This window comes from Catharus ustulatus, chromosome 8, assembly GCF_009819885.2.
Source record: "Catharus ustulatus isolate bCatUst1 chromosome 8, bCatUst1.pri.v2, whole genome shotgun sequence".
Classification (NCBI taxonomy): Eukaryota; Metazoa; Chordata; class Aves; order Passeriformes; family Turdidae; genus Catharus; species Catharus ustulatus.
The window spans coordinates 15093622-15110804 of NC_046228.1; the positions used below are offsets into that span (position 1 = coordinate 15093622).

A 17183-nucleotide genomic window follows, 5' to 3' on the forward strand; every position below is an offset into this window, starting at 1 on the left:
TGCCTTAAGGAATTTGCTATAAATTATTAACTCCTGCAATGTAAACGTGTGGTATTATATTCTTTAAGAAACAGCAAGCTAATAATGAGCTATTAATTTTTTCTATCAATTTTTTTGCAGCGGTACATACATCTGAAATATGTTAGGCTTATATTTCTGTGAATAAAAGTTGAAAACCGTAAAATATTAAAAAAATGTGCCCCTGAAGTATAGAAGCTGTAGAGTCATTCCCACTTTTCTGAAGAATGATACAATTTTAATATGGGAATTAAAGGTGTTTTTGACAATTTAATTACCTTGGGGGGAAAAAAAATCAGTCCTAAAGTAAAAAATATGTGAAATAGAAACACCTCTTGACACTTATCTTGGCTATTTAAATGCCAAATGTTACTTCAACAAAACGCATTTGGAGTAGGTTTGACATTAACTTGGGAGTAGCTGCAAGAGTAACATCAGAGAATCAGAGTGTACAGCACAAAATCTGGCTTTCATAGTGACTTTTACAGCACAAAGATACTCCTGTAGTGGCAGGATCTTTGCACAGTTTCTGTTACTGTGGGTCAGGTAGTGCTCCTGCACATCTTCCCTCACTGCAAGGCAGTGATCACACTGAAATATGTGGAGCTGCTAAAGAGGCAAAAGTGCTCCTTACTGCTGCTAGAGAAAGAGCAGCTCGGTGCTGGTGAGACAGACACATCTCTGCAGTGCTGCAGACAGATGGGGAAAAATGTGCCAGCTGTTAGGCAGCAGGGTGAGCTTAAAGAAAGGATTTTCCATTAATGTTTCATTGGGAAGGGAAGGAAAAGCCTTCAGTTGTTCTCAAGATGGATTAGAACTTCAGACTGCTCAATATCAAATACAGCAATTGTGAGAATCTAGGTAGACTTGAACTTTTACGTGGATTTTTCTGTATGCCTTTGAAGATGTTCAGCAGTCACACATACAGGGATATTTATTAAACATATCAGGTCACCCTTTGCCCTTGCAATCATTCCTTTAGAGGGCCTCTAAAAAGGAAAGATCTTTCTTCTTCATCACTCTGAAATGAAATCATGAACTGAAATGCTTTTCTGTCTGAATAAATTAATCTGAAACCAAGCATGAACGGCACATAAAAAACATTCATCATCTTCACATTTCTGCACAGTACACTTTCCTGCCTATGAATTCTATATAGTTCAGGTCTGCAGGAAGCAGCATGGAAAATGTTCTGCTCCTTCAAAACCAAAAATGCTGTACATAGATGGACTTTTTACAAATCAGATACTATGGGGAAATCCTGAATGCTGTTAGGAAGAGGTGACAATATGAGCTGGTGTATGCACTAGAGAGCTTTTATGCATTTCAAATTAAAGTTTGTGCTATATGTTCCTAGTGAACTACATAAGGTTTTTAAGAAAAAGAAGCAGTAACATTTTCTCCACAGTGTCTTAGTCACTGAAGCTGTCAGGAAGAGCATTGTAGTCTGTTAATTTATAGTCTATTTACAGGAATACATTGAGTATCACAATGAAGTACATACATATTTGTTCTCCAAATTGCCCCTTTATAAAAAAGAAAAATTAGCACAGGAAACCTTAAAGTTATTCTGTTTCTTTTTATGGGGGACAAGCACTTAGGGATTAATAATAACAAAAGCAATTGAAAACACTTGAAATATTTCTATTCCTATTAAACTCCAATAAAAAAAATAAATCCCTCTATCCATGATGAACTAAAACCCCCACAAATCTGGTTTGATTGATTGTCATGCACAAAGCTAAGGAAGCATTAATGTAGATAAAACATTCTTACCTGAGCCATGAGAGTTTCTTAGATACTAATCTTTACAGATATTTACATCTGGGTGTTTGGGGTGCAAGTTACCCAAATGATACATCCGTTTTTCCTTTGTTTTAAATACAAAGTCTTCATATCATGTCTGAGATAAAAGTTTTTGCAATCATATTCCAACTTTGCTTGATTTCATGAATTTGGAGGAGTTGGTAATTTTTGATAAGCAAGTTTTAGTTTAAGGAAACTGTCTCAAGCAGTAATCTCTAGCATAAAGAGGAATGATTCAATGTTTGAAATCTATGGCAATTACACTTTTGCAGAAACTGGGCAAAAAGGAAGGTAGTTTAAACTATTTTGAAAATGTAGTAGTTTATCGATTCCTTGTTAGTATTTTATACAAATAAAATATACATGCACATTTAATTTACCTAAAAGTATATCTTTCAGTAATGAAGACTTTGTCATGTGTTGATATTTAGTTCCTAAATCAAAAGCACAGGAAAGATACTGGCAGAGATCTTTACAAATAATTCTGTGAATGAAGAACTCAGCTACAATTGAATTTCTATATCTACTATGTAGTCCTTTTAATCCCAGTGAAGATTCCTTCGAAGCTAAATGTATATTTCAGCATTTTATAGACAGAGATAAAATCAATATGATAGTTTGAATCCTCATGCAAAATTTGTCCCTACAAGTTAATATTCAGCACTAGAAGAGGCCATGCAAGAGGTTTCTAAGGAAATACTACATGAAGGGTCTAATACCTTTGAAATCCATTTAAAAGATGTTATTGCAATTAAGCCAGAGATGTGCCTTGTATGAGCCATAAAAACATAATTTTTAGAGAGGAGATCCTTTCACCTGAATATGGGTGATGCAAATTTTTCTGTGCACACAGAATTAGTCAAGGAATTAGTCAAGATGGTGGGGGGAGGGTTTTTTGGTTTTTTTTGTTTGTTAGCTTGGGGTTTGGTTGGTTGTTGGCTGGTTGTTTCTTTTTTTGCATATATTTTCTAACTTAACAATCATACAAGACCAAAATGAAGCAGGTAATAGGCAGTGACACAACAAATAGATTGAGCACTTTTTAAAGGTTAGCAGCAGTCTTGAGGCTCCAAAAACACTCCTTAAAAGTCACAGTACTTAATGTGTCTCAGCAATTAGATGGCTGAGATTCTGCAAAATTTGGCATATGTCAGAGTGTGCAGATTCCCTGCAGGGTTGCTCTGACTGCAGAATGGATGTGACCTTTTAGGGTCACAAAAAACAACAGTAGAGTTAAAAATCATGCATTCCTAAGTATTTTTAAAAAGTTCTAAATGCTTCAAAATACATAAATACATTGCCCCAATAGCCAATCAAGTTAAGTCCAGAGAAAAAACCCAGAGAACTAAATTCACCTTGGTGAACTTGGTCTTGCAAGGTTTCCAGGGCCCTTGATCTACCCTTTAAATTGGACAGGAGAAGGCAATCCTATACTTCTGACTGAGCTTTCGAAAATGTTTTTCCTTTTGGTTTACTAGAACTCTAAAAAGAAAGGGATAATATAAGAAACTAATCATGATCCTGCAAAATTCTTTATTTCTTCTCTGAACTTGAGCAAAGGGCACCAAAAAAGTGAATTTAAATTAGCATGAAGTGTTGTACAAATACTAAGTTAATTCACTGCCTTCATTTGCTTGTCTGGTAAACTGGTAGATCTTCAGAGTGAAAATACTTTTTGATTGAGAATACACAGTACCGATGAAATAAGCTTTTGTAGGATTTAACCACATGTATTCCTCTGTTTTGTTTCTGAGGTATTTCTTTGTATTAGGATAACTTGGTGAAAGGCACATGGGGAGAGACTGGCTGTGGACAGTGAAACCCACCTAAGATGATTACAGCCCTTCCACTCACTTTTATGGGCTTTGGATCAGACACCTAGGAACAGAAAAACATGATGGCACTGGCTGAAAATACAATAGTAGATGTGACTGCCTTAAAACTGGGCACTGGACAAAGCCAGAGCAGGTGCAGCAGGGGCTCTCCACTGTACATGGGGATACACTCTAAGACTTACTGAGAAGGGATGGAGGATGGATAAGAAGTGTTCAGAACTTTCATGGAGTACCAATGAAATAGTTACAAGTGAGGAATATCAAGTGAGGAAATCAGTCTCCATTTGCTGTCCCGTACGGTCTTAATTGCACAACAAAGTAAACAGAATATATTAAACATGATTTTTTATGGTTACTGTCAGAACATGAGAGTTCCTTTTGTGAGGTTGGCCCCTTCTCCCAGACAATGAATGACAAGATGAGAGAAAATGGCCTCAAGCTGTGCCAGGAGAGGTTGAAGTTGGACAGTAGGAGGAATTTCTTCACAGAAAGGGTGATTAAACCTTGGAATGGACAGCCCAGGAGGTGGGAAGTCACCACCCCTGGAGATGTTTAAGGCTGGACATGTCACATAGTGCCATGGTCTAATTGACAAGGTGGCATTCAGTCACAGGTGGGACTTCATGATCTCAGAGGTCTTCTGCAACATAACATTCTGAATTGCCTCACTTATTTTTGGCAGCAGAGTGGGTTGATAATTATTTCAACTACACTGAGAAAACAAATTGACCTCCTTTCCTACTCTAGGAATGAGACGTGAATGAAGAGAGAAAAGGATTGCCATGAGATGGGCCCATTGATCATCACTTTACACATAAAGACAGTGAAAAGCAAAGGGTAAATTAGAAGAATTGAGAAGCTTCAAAAAATGCACATCTTTGCTACTGCTTTGGAAAAGATATCACTCTCTTAAAAGGCACATTAAAACTAAGGAAGTGACAAGACATAAAGGTATGTTTGGCCTCAGGGCAAGCACCATCTGGCACTCTTGTTTCAAATGAGAATGAAGCAGTTAGAGAGCTTTAGAAGTGAATGTTGTAACATAAAAAATGTGATACATTTCAAGAGAAGGTCTAAGAGTGAAAGAATTTTGATTATTTTGCTTGTTTTATTTTAAACTCTGCATACATTTTTAAAAAGGTTAGTGCGTGATTTCCAAATATCACAGCACATCCGTGCATTGGTGCATTGTTTCATAAGCCCTGATCTCTTTTACTGTTTTAGTGACCTGTCATTGCTGGGAATCTCCATCTTCAGAGGTTTCTGAACTGATCTGAAGTATAACTAATTGAAATGTCTTTGAAAATCGGAAGGAAGTGGATATGTGTTCAACATTGGGTAAGATTTTCTAGCAGTGAAAGTATGGAAATTTTACTGTTAATTGGGAAACTAATGCAAAGCAGAAAGCTTAAGTTCGTGGGTTACATTCTTGTGAGATGATTAAACCAGCTGAGAGCAAACTAAATCAGCAATATTATGAAGTAAGGAAGCAAACAGAATATAATCCCAGTTTCAGGTGAGCTCAGATAATATCTGACTATATTAGCCTAAGCTGAATTTCATGCTGTGGCAACTTGGCAGATGTTGACACCTAAGATAGCTCGTTTACAGATAGCTTGGTTATCACTGCACCCTCATGAATAAACTGAACTGATACAAAAAATCCCAAAATCCACAAAGTAGAAGACCACATTTTTCAGTTGCTAATATACAAATCCTATGAGACTCCATAATAACCCCACAATAAAAGGAATAAGAAATTCTTATTGGGGAAAAGAAATTGAACATAACTGGCATTCCTGAGACTTGATGTGCTGATTCATGACTTGCATGCTAATATAGCTGGTTATTGCATATTGAAAATGAGAAACCATGTGTAGGTTGTGTATTTCAGCATTCTACATCTCACTCTCTTACAGCTCCTGGTGAATTAGGAGCATAGGCTTTAAATGCATCCAGAGGAAAATGTTAACAATGCCAAAGTAGAAATCTGTTACAGACTATCAGATCAGAAGGTCAGATGAGTTTGTTTTTTAAAATGCATGTCAATAATGTGTTCAAATAAAGAAGGAAAACTATTTTTTACATAAAATAGGAGCTATACGTTTGAAGTTTTGTTTATGCCGTGATAAAGAAATGTTTACTGAATAAAATAAAAAACCAAACAACAACAACAAACACCCCAAACAAATACCCTAGGACAGATATCAACTGATTAAGGCATGGCAGTTATATATATTAGTGTTCAAGTATTCTCTGTGTGTGTATGTATATATATGTATATGCACATACACATTATAACATCCAAAGCTGATCCACATGAGACTGTAATAAGACTGTGACTATGCAGGCATAAAAAACCCATTTTCTGTCAATTCTGGGAAAAACTGATGAACATATTTGCATTTTTATCCTTCTCCAAGTATGCTCTTTTCAGAGACAAAAATGCCATTTGATTTTGATATACACAATATTTAAAATACTTGGCTGTTTTGATATTACTTGGTTTTGTTGAATTGAAAATTCAAAGTGTAAAATGCAAAATTATGGATATAAAATCTGAAGCATTTTGCATGAGAAGAATCCAACATTGTAATTTTTTTAAAAGATCACTTATGGAACACTTATTTTACTTTCCACAAAATGCTCTAAAGTTTTCTAATACTGTAAAGCTAAAAAATCTGCAAACTTCGAAGTTCAAGATTCTAACTTACAGTGTCTCTGTTTCACACAAGACTATTTGAGGACCGTTAGTGCTGCCTGGGATTTTTACCTTCTGTTGTTATTCGTTTCTTGTCAGCAAACTGTTCTCACCCTGGCTGCTGCTCAGCAGTAGATCTGTATTGTTAGACGTGTGACTTCATTTAGTTTCCTTCAGAGTGAAGGATGGAAGCTCGTGTAACTGCTGCTCCAAAGTTTCCAGAGTCTTCTCCACTTGGGGGAGAAGCATCATTTATCTTAAAATTTATGTGCATAACATACAAATCAGCTTCTGCATGCAATATATCTTTCAAAACCTACAGACATTTTGTATTTTGATAGTGCTCATGGATAACTTTAATAAACCTTATCCTAAATGTGGTATCCAGAGATGCCAGATCTCCTCTTCTAGGAACTGTCAAATAGAAAAGGCACAGGGGAGAATCAAGTGCCTTTCTGCTCCTAGCTGCCTAATGACTTCCTAGCAAACTGTGAGGATACCTGAAGATACAGACAGCATCTGCTTGCAACTCCAGCTTCTGTGGCCTGTACCCTCATTCTTGGTGTGCATCACATCTGTCTCTGTGGCATTATAAAAAGGCATAACTGTTAAGGAAATTATTCCTTTTGAGATTTGTCATCTGAGTTCACATGATCTGCAGTATTCTACCATTTGGAGATGAAGAATCAGTAGCGTAATACAGGTCTTCCTCATTCTTTTTTTCTCCTTCTAAATATTGTTTTCTTTATCATGCATGTAAAGGCATAGAAGTAAAAATCATCATTCTTGAGTGAAGAGAATTCTGTACTTCCTGTCATAAAAATAAACTTAGGTCTTGCCCTTGTATTTATATGAAGCAGAGAGGTCAGAAGGGCTAAGATTAACTGTTTTTAAAAAATCACAAAAACCTTAAGCAGAGAGGATTACCTGTGCAAAAAACTGATGTGAAAATAAATTAGAGAGACATTTTTTCTCTCCTGCTTAGAAAAAAACTATCACGAATGTATTCTTAAAGATACTGGGAAACCCCACAAAATGTCCTGATATCGATCAAAAAAAATGCAATGAAGGTGCTGGTCATCTGCCTAATGCCAAAAGCTGACTGAGAGCTTTGGAACAGAAAAACAGATTCACAGAAAACCTCTCACATTAGTAAATAAAGTCTCACATACAAGAGTAATCATATGAGATCTTATAATTTTACCAGCTGTATAGAATTCCTGCCCACTTTGCATCTTCCTTGATCTTCTCATATATTTCTGCCTTCAGCCTTTCTTTTATCCAGCAATATGGAAAACACTGTGAATAAAAAGAAAAATACAGATTTTAAAAAAATCCTGAATGTTTCTTATATATTTGCAGATAAAGGACTGTCCATGACTGACCATGACAATATTGTCAAGTTTGACTTGCATACCTAAAAGTAGTTTTATGGGAAATAATAACTGGTCTGAGTTAGCATAGGGTGTTCCCTAAGAGGTGTATCACAATAACAGCCTCTAAAGGCCATTGTAACCCCTTGTCACCAAAGTGAGATATGCAGGATGAAAAACCTACTAAAGGGAAACCAACTTGAAATGCAAATAATAAGAATGCAATTTGTATTACAACATGATCTCCTTTAATTTTCATCCATAGACCTGCATTATGCATTGATTTAATACCAGGTAGCCTAAATTGACCAGGATTAAGTGACAGGAGATCTTGGCTGATTAAATTGCTTTAAGGTGATTCACGTGGTGCTAATAGTGTAGACATCAACAACAAATGGTGGTGAATAATGAAATAGAGAGAGACAAATAACATACAGTTAGCTGAGGCTAATTTTACCAGCAGGTGCTGAATACAATCCATAGCTATTAAAGTGCTGAAAATAAAAAAGCGTACAGTAAATGCCTCTAATGCTGTAAGTTACAGTCTGTATGTTACTCAAATTCTATGCAGTCATCCTGTATTCTGAGGTGTCAGCAACAACCTAATTGCTAGGCATTTGTTCTTTTAATGTTTACTTTGAGAGGTGTTTCTGGAAAAAAAAAAAGAAGTAAAAAATAGTTTAAAAAAAGGTAAAAAGTAGAAGGAATTATGCTTGGATGCACAATGGAGAGATCACAAATATTTGGGAGTATTTACCATCTGTGGATTTTAGTTTCCATCTGTGCATCTTATTAGCATTAAAATCCTTGAACCACCATTAAAAAAAAAAAAAAGACATATATACAGCTATAAATCCATTATATTATCTGATAGTAGCTAAGTTCTACATGTAGATGAGTGGTATTTTGTCTCTGGATGTAGGCCGGACCAGCTCAGCCTCTGAGAATACTTGGTTTGAATCCACTCAGACAGTGGAGAACGTCAATTTTATGTCTTAAATGTTTTTGAGTAGGGTTCTCACTTCTAGGCATCATATTTACAGAGGAATTCAGTATATAAATTCTTCTGGGTTTCAGAGGGAGTTAAGATATATAAGATTAAGATAAATGAGTTATGATAAAAAGATAACTGAAGTACTGAACCAAAGCTTATTATATAAAAGGGACATTTTCACTACAGGTAGATTTTTTTTTTTCTATTCCAGCAGTTAAATTTTAAACAAAGAGTAAACCTACCTGAAATATTCAAAGATTAAAATACTATCTACTGGAGAAGCATACTGGTTGTTCATAGAATCTCAACATTCTGTTTTTTGATGCTGTTAGTACTTTATAAGATTGTTTTTGTAATAATGCCAGTTCACTACTGATAGTGTCAACAAAGTTTATCAATTATGAATTCACAATTTCAGTTGTCATGTGCAATCCAGTAAAGAGCTCTGCTTTAAAGACAGTTTTAATTCTCATTGCAATTAATTGAAAACTAGGTCAACAGCCACACCAGACAGACAGTAATATCAAATGTGGGGAAATGTTACACAGAAATAATTAAGCACTCATTATATTAAATCATGATAACATTCTTTCAACATTAAGCACTGACATAAATTTGAGAGCAGGTTCTTTTGCTTCATGTTATATGCAGTTTCAGTTCTGCAACACAATGAAAACGTCATTTTTCTTTTGTGCCTCAGTAATTGCTGTGTGATAAACATGCACACATTCCACATGGTAATGAGTGGACTTATATATAGAAACTAGTAATTACATTTTCCTCTTTTCTTTTTTGCCTTAATTGGCAGTTAATTTATGCACCTGATTTTTCAGGTGCTTGTACGTAGTCATTAAAAATGACCTCCGAGAAAAGCAGGAATGCTGAAAAATGAGGCAGGATGGCAGGCTGACAGTTACTAAATATAGCCCTTTTCTATGTTGGGAAATGCTCTTGTAAATACAGTAATTATACATGATGGAAACTTTCACAAACTTTTCAAGTTCAACAGTATTAAAATGTTAGTAAGAGACCTCTCACTATTTCTCTTCCAAATCCCTGTTTACCACTTTATTACAAAATTCACTGCAGGCTGAAATCTGATGCTTACCATAGTAATCTGAAAAAATTGTTTTGTAATATAAAATCTGCCCTTTTTCTCTCAGAATATGAAGAAATTGTTTATTATGTTCCAGTCTGAAAAATGAAGTAAGAAAATAAAAAATAAATTTGTTTTAGTTAACGCCGAATGAGTGAACTAATAATTTAGTCCAGATTAACACAAAACTGTGAGGCTGCATAAAGGTAATCACAGGACGTGTACCATGACATCAGCTCTACCACAATTGTCCTTAAAACAGGCAAGTGAAACATTGGCTGCCTCCTTCTATTAATAAATGCCTTACAGTGCATAAATGTAGGTACTCATTTTCCGGAATAAATTTATCAATAATATTTGAGATTCAGAGATACCAGTGTACATAGTATCCACAACAGCTTTATAGATGTAGGAATCCAAAGGCTACATATATTGTCTTTGGGGTCTAGGTCTGCCTCCCACTATTTCACAGAAGCATTAACTTTTTCATGTGCATCTGGTGTCAGGGGAAACCACTTTCCTCACTAGTAGCCCCACTAAAATTACAAAAACATACTAAAAGAATTTTCGCCTGCATACTTTGGCCAAACCAGAATCAATTCAGGATTGTCAAAGTCTTAAATGACCCTCTCATGTCAGTGATCCACTGTTGCTTTACCTCTGATACACTTTGGAATACACTTGTCATGTCAAGGATGTCTCTGGAGGTGGATTCACTGCTCGGTAGAAGACACACCAACAAGCAGTTTTTGATTTTTGCTCTTGCCCTGCCTGAATTCCTCATTGCTAAAGGGAGGGGCTGAACTCTGCAGTGTTAGGAAGACAATCTTTCAAAGCTATGTAATGTCCAGAACTCTACTGTGCAGTGTCAAAACAGAGGTCTTTAAAATCATTTTTTAAAAACCTATTAATTCCAACAGAATGATTTCTTAGGTATCCTAAGATTTAGTATCCTGCTATATGAACTGATATAAGAATGTGAAGATAGTGAACTGATGTGTGTGACTGATGTCAGTCTTTGAATGTTTGAGATAACATATGAATAACAAGTAATAATCAGTCCACTCTGTTGTGTTTCACCCTTCTTCTAAGGTTACCAAAGCTTCATAAGTCAAACAGAAATGGTGAACATTTTGATTGGGGGACATATTTTTCCCAGTACTTGTATGGTAGGTAATACAATGGACTATAATCAAGGCTTTATGGAAAACTAAATATTAAATAGCAATGGAAACTGAACTAATACCAATATCTCTCTAGAGTACAGAACCCTGATTGCCTTATACCTTTCATATGAGAATTTTAAAAGCAAAATAAAATGTGGATTGATTGTACTTCAAATATGGAACGGCATTAGATATTGTACAAGCATGGCAAAATTTTTTCAAAAGGAAAATGCACACTAATAACAGAAGCCCACTCTGTTCTGCTTCCTTTTTCATTATAGCTGATGTTTCATTTTAACATGTACATTTGAAACTCACTTTGTGTTTTAATGGAATGCCCTGGGCCAAATAGATCCCTGGTGTAACATGGCTTGTGCATGTCAGACAACTATTACAATTTTTAATGGCATGAGTTTGGGGTGGCTGCATTATTCATGTGGGATATATTGATAAAAAGGTCATAGAGGTCAATGCATGAATTTAAAATACTTCTACAGATCAGAAATGTGTTTTTTACATACATTCAAAATGCATGCTGACAGATTTTGCTTTTTTAATTGATGGGTACTGATATTATTTATTTTACTCTCTACAAGGTCAAATTTCATTAGCCACTATTTCCAGTCTCCAAATGAAATGAAGACCACAATAAGCTTTAAATTAGAAAGTATCAAAACAAAATTCCAATGTTGCAGCAGATTCTCATTCTCTTGAAAGATTAATGGAGACTTGTAGAACAATTTCTGTATCCTGTGGCTATTCATTTAGCATACTCATTATGCTGGACATCATGTTCTGTTTGAGCATTTGCCAGAACTTGCTCTATTTTTTAGCAATAAAGCTCCTGAATTTTCTTCATTATGAAAATAGCATTACATTCTACAGGGCTGTCTATAAGAAATACTTGAAAGAGTTCATTTTATTTCTACATCGTTATAACAATATCCTGGAGTTACATTTTATGTGTTGTAGTGACTCTATGCCCTTTCTTCTTGCAGTTCCTGCAACAGAAGATGCAGCCAAAGAAAAATTACATCTTCTCTGTATTGCTTATATGTTATTCCTGTTCCCCCTGGAGCTGTGGTTTCAGATGTGAACTGGAGGAGCCCAAATAGGTCTTGTCATTTACATCATGAGCTAGACCATCTGCAGGCAGTTCCAGCATTCAGTATGCAGAAACATGAAGTAGAAAGCCATCCCAGAGTTTCACAACCTATCGTCTGACAGGAATAAATGCTTACTTTGAGTGAAGGGCCATAGACACTGTCCTTCATTTCACATGACAACATCATGGCTTTGCCTTAACCAAGGACTGAGAGACTCCTTTTAATGAGCCATGGCCAAGAGGACACTGCAAACAAGGCCTGAGCATAATGAGCCACATCAAACTCAAAGAGGATCTGAGCCCTGGTGTGGACCATGGATCAGAACTGACAGGGAATGGTACCTGAAAGTTCTGGGAGGGGGTGCTGTGATCTGGTTTCATCAATATTTGGCTATAAACACACTTGGTACTAGAGGCTGGGGTTGGGGAGAATGTTATGTGGACATCCAAGAAGTGTAGAAGCAGAGTGCCTGAGGTGGAACTGCTTATGGATTGGTGCTGAGCCTCTGCCCAAGGGCTTGACACAGAGACTGGTCAGGGGGAGTGTCACAGTCCCCTGGACTTCACTGTTCTGACTCACTGGGCTGGTAATTAGGGTTGGTCAGTAGTGCATAAGAGCCTGAAATTTTCCTGACACAGCTTATTTGTTGCTCTACTTACACTGAACTTAGCAAAGTCATAATGTTTAGTGTGACATCATTCCATTCCTTTTTGCAGCATTTGAGGATAGAACAGACAATTCAGGTTTTGATCACTTTTTAGAAGCCATTGACCAACACTTGCCTTCAATCTCTCCAATTGTATTTATGAAAAACTCCACAACCTACTGAACTGGAGAAACTGAGACATTTCCAGGTATTGGGAGAATCTTGTGCTCCCAGTATCTGTCAGAAAATGAAGTTTTAAAAGAGCCTAGTGACAGATACAAGGTTAGGGTTTAGAGAACACTGGAGCAACTAGTGGTAAAAGTGGTAAAGTATTGCCAAAGAGTAAATGTCACTTAGATACTACTCTAAAAATCCTCCTTGTTTTGAGCATATCCAAAAGTAGCTAAACAAAATTCTTTGTAATCAGAATAAAAAACCCCGCTGATCTTATTTTTCAAGAAATTATCCTGTGTTAATTATTGAAAAGATGACTCACCATTTCCAGTTTCCTGTAAACATACACATATTTCATGAGATCCTGTGGGAGAGGAATATTTTAGAAGCATAAAGCCATAAACTTATAATTACCTCTGCACTTCAGAAATGTCTGACACGTGGGCCAAACCTTCTTTTTTTAATTGAAGATGTACATACTTATTATAAAGATCAACTTTTTTTAATTTATAGCATTGTGTTTTAACCATAATTTCTTCAGCTGTGCTTCATGTTATCTGATTAGTATATGTTTGCAAACAGAATAGGGTATACAGAAAGCAATCTGTTAATCAAATCTCTTCTCACTCTTTTATTTTTTCCTCTGCTAATCCCTACATGTTCTTGGTATGAATCTCAAAAAACTTAAGAGCTGTCTTTGTTAAAAATTCAACTCAAGAATTCAGTATGACCTTTTACATCTAGACCCTGATTTAAGAGCCAACACAGCTAAAATCATAAGATAGTATGCTGCTGCTGTTGCACATTAAAAGGTCAAATTCAAATTTAATCAGGTTGACATACTGTTCTTTGTCTTAGGGAGGAATCAATTATGAACTTCAGTTAAATATATAACGCTCACGACTTTTTCTCAAATGGCATATATTGATAAATTTAGGCCATAATTATGCAAGTATTAAGAAATACTTAACATCTAAGTCCTAATCAGTCATATCAGAATCAAGAGGTATTTAATATTTGCAAAATTAAATACATGCATTGGTGTTATAGAAGGCATCAGACACTGATGTCTCCTACAGTAGAGATCTGATATGTGTGCAACAGTTTGCTCCAGACTACCTAGTTCAAAAGGAGATTCCTGTCCTCAGCAGAGAGTAACACTTACCTTACACTTACTGCTTATAGTAGTTTTAACAGCTAAGACTGAAGGAATTAGGCAGTTTTAGCAGCTAAGACTGAATAAGACTAGTAATTACCTTCAACCACTCTATTATGGACAAGGGCTGACTCTGAATGTTGAGTTCAAAAACTCTTTGCTTCTTCTCCATTTCTTTGTATGACGTGTCTGGGTCAGCTGTGAGGGGTCTGGAGAGCCTGGTGGAGACTTCTTAATATTTTCCAAGGCCTGCTACAAAAGAATACATCTGTTGTGTTAAGGTCTTGCAATGAGATCCACTTTGCCCTTAGAAGGTGACAGCAAAGTCAGAGTGTCCCTTAAAAAAATTCTCTTCATCAAGAAATTACAGTAATTTCACGACCATAAGGCGCACCAGACTATAAGGCGCACCCCCGGGGAGTTGGCAAATTTTGCAACTTTGTAGATCATATAAGGCATACCGGACTATAAGGTGCACTTTTTTTTTTGCAACGAGGAGCCGCGCGACGCGCAACAAAGTAACGAATTACAGGCAGATGCTCAATTTGCAAACATTTTTCAAAGATCGGTGTAGCCTTTAAACGCAGCCCCAGGCGCCCTCCCCGTGCAGCGGGCCCCGGCACTCCTGCCCGCCCCCTGCACCATCTGTCTGGCTCCCACCACGCAGCCACACCGCATCCTGGCTTCCCCTCCGCTGCCAGCGGCGGCGCTTCACGCCACTTTCCCGTGGCTGTGCCACTTGTTGCCTCTTTGCCGTGGTCACAGGGGCTGCGCCACCGCAGCTTTTCGGCGGCCGCAGGGGCTCAGCCGGTGCCACTTTTTGGCGGCCGCAGGGGCTCAGCCGGCATCGCTATTCGGTGGCTGCAGGGGCTTTGCTGCCGCCGCTTCGCCGCCGCCGCTTTTTGGCAGCCACCCGGGCCGTGCTGCCGCTGCTCCGATGCTGCCGCTGGGCAGGCTCTGCTTGGGGTTGTTGCGGGCTCGCACTGCTCATTCCCGCCACGCCGCCTGGCTTCTTGTTTCCCCGCCCCCGTGCCTGGGGTGGCGCCACCCGGCTTCTTGTTACGCCTGGGCCAGGGTTGGCGGCAGCTCCCTCCCTCCCCTCGCAGCTCCTGCTGGCCATGGCCACCCCCTCCCACCCCCCCCTTGCGACTCTCCGCTCCTGTGGCACCACCCCCCCATTGCAGCTTGCACTTCTGGTTTGGCAAATTGCGCAACTTTGTCCATCATATAAGGCACACCAGACTATAAGGCGCACTTCCGGGTTAGAGGGAAAAGTTTAGTCAAAAGGGTGCGCCTTATAGTCGTGAAATTACTGTAGTCCTGAATGCTTAAATTCCTAAATAAAACATCCAACTCACTTCTCCTCAAACCACTCTGTGTCATCATACCTATGTTTGCACATGTGAGTGTGTAAATGAATCTATACAAACACACTAACAATGTAAATAATATGGGTAGAGGCTCTAACCATTGCTTCAACTTGTTTATTCTGAACAGCTACAATATGCTCTATAGGATTTTTTTTCAGTGTTGGACTTTTGCCACTGACTTCAAAGGAATCAGATTCAGGCCACTGAAAAGAAAAGCAAATTTTGAGACCAATAAGATTTAAAAAGCCTGGCTTTGAAAGTCATGATATGAAGCTCAGAGTTTACTCTCCCCTATGTAGAAATAACCTGTAGGGGGGAGAATGGGACCTTTAGATAATTAACTATTCACTAAGTCTTAAGCAGCTCAATGGTGCTTTTTATCTTCAAAGTGCTTTTTAAACATTAACTAAGTAATCCTCTCAATCCTCTGAAGTAAATAATTTGGTATTTATTATCCTGGTGAAGAATTGCTATAAATTAAAAGGAAATGCTGAAAATAGTACTTTTCATGTACATTTTTTAAAAATTAAAAAAAAAAAGGAAAAAGAAAGGGGAAAAACCACAGAATCTCAGGCTCTGTATCTGCATTCCCGTGGCATTTACTCCATTTCAAGAGTTACTGCACCAAAGTAAATATAAAATCCATACAACTGCCCATTGTTAGATATGGAAAACCTACTGCAGAAACTAGCTGCCTCTGAACTCAACTACGCTCCCAGACAATTGTACTCCTAAGTAAACTTTTATAGCACATGCTTCAAATAGCCTTCAATGTCATGAACTGCCCTGATTTGTGGAAGAATGTTTTGACTGCAAATTCTTACAGTGGAAGAAATTTTCTATAAATAAATGTAAAGTAGTGCACCTGGGAAAAAAAAACAAGAGATACCTAGAAGAAAAATAATACCAAAAAGGAGCAATAACCCTAGTGTTGTGTCACATAATTCTATAAAAATATCAACTTGATAGTCAATATAACTAAGAAAGTAAAGTGAATGCTAAGAATTATTAGTAAATGTTCAATGTGGTTTCCTTTTAAGCATATATTTCATTGCATAATTTCACCATTGCTGTATATTTACAATTATATACACAAAAGACTAGAGAATAAACATTTTATATAGGATTTCAAGTTTTGGTGTTATTTCTTATAAATGGAATTAGCACATTTCCCACATTGCTTTCCAAGCAAATGGTGTTTCTCTAACAACTGGAGTATCATGCATGCTTGAGCCTCTCAGATTTATGGTTGTATCAAAAAGACTGAGAAAGAAGATAAGCTTAGCTTGCATCACCTGACAAGTATGTTTGTATAGGTGAACTTTGAATATTTCAAACTTGTAACTTTTTTTCTCTCTCTATGGCCACTATATATTTAAGGGTTTTCAGGATCTAAATCTGAACCTACCCTATTGCCACCCACCCACTCCCCCCAATTAATTAAAACTGGCCATATTTCCAGTATTTTCTGTTAGATATACAGTTTTCCTTAATATTGTAATTTTCAATTCAACATTTATTTCCACATAAACATTTCCACCAAGATCTCTTTTCACCAACATTTTAGTGTATGAACTTATTTAGGTAAAAATGTCAAAACATTTTAGTACAAATGAAAAGCATCCCACTATTTAAAATCCTGCAAAGTGAAAGCAGTTTCAATATTAGAGGCAGGAGAATGATGCCTTCCTCCCCACTGAGGTTCAAGTGTTAGCCCTTGTAACTGATAGCAAGCAAGATAC

The 17183-nt window shown here is 37.1% G+C and overlaps 1 long non-coding RNA gene across 1 annotated transcript; it reads left to right on the plus strand.

Moving 5' to 3' along the window:
- The first annotated feature begins 4459 nt into the window (after positions 1-4459).
- Positions 4460-5632, plus strand: LOC116999662. The gene is made up of 3 exons (XR_004418595.1): positions 4460-4610; positions 4884-4997; positions 5579-5632. It is a non-coding gene; the product is annotated as an uncharacterized LOC116999662 (long non-coding RNA).
- The last annotated feature ends 11551 nt before the right edge of the window (positions 5633-17183 follow it).